Source organism: Lipotes vexillifer, unplaced genomic scaffold, assembly GCF_000442215.2.
Source record: "Lipotes vexillifer unplaced genomic scaffold, Lipotes_vexillifer_v1.1 scaffold295, whole genome shotgun sequence".
Taxonomy (NCBI): domain Eukaryota; kingdom Metazoa; phylum Chordata; class Mammalia; order Artiodactyla; family Lipotidae; genus Lipotes; species Lipotes vexillifer.
In genome coordinates this window covers 401,150-401,478 of record NW_006773247.1, presented here as the reverse complement: position 1 = coordinate 401,478, position 329 = coordinate 401,150, and positions in this window count along the sequence as shown.

Here is a 329-nt window from a genome sequence, read left to right as displayed (position 1 = left end):
ACAGAAAAGATAAGCTCATTTTTTGAAAAGGAAAACTTCAGAATTTGTCTTTAAGTACAACAATTCTTCTGAGAGTTTTACCATTGTTAACCAGCAAAACTTTGGACATTAGAGATTTTTATAGTTGTGGCTCATCTTATTTCCAAAGGATTATAAACACTCTATTCTATAAAGCATTGTTTTTAAAAGCCACTTCAGTTTAACCTTAGTAAAAGAGTAAAACTATTTTTAAAAGAAAGCCTGTGTTACATGAACTGCAGTGCTTTAAAATACTCTGAAAGGTGACAGAATAGCAAGGGTGAACCCATTTAGCAATCCAAGTTTTCAAG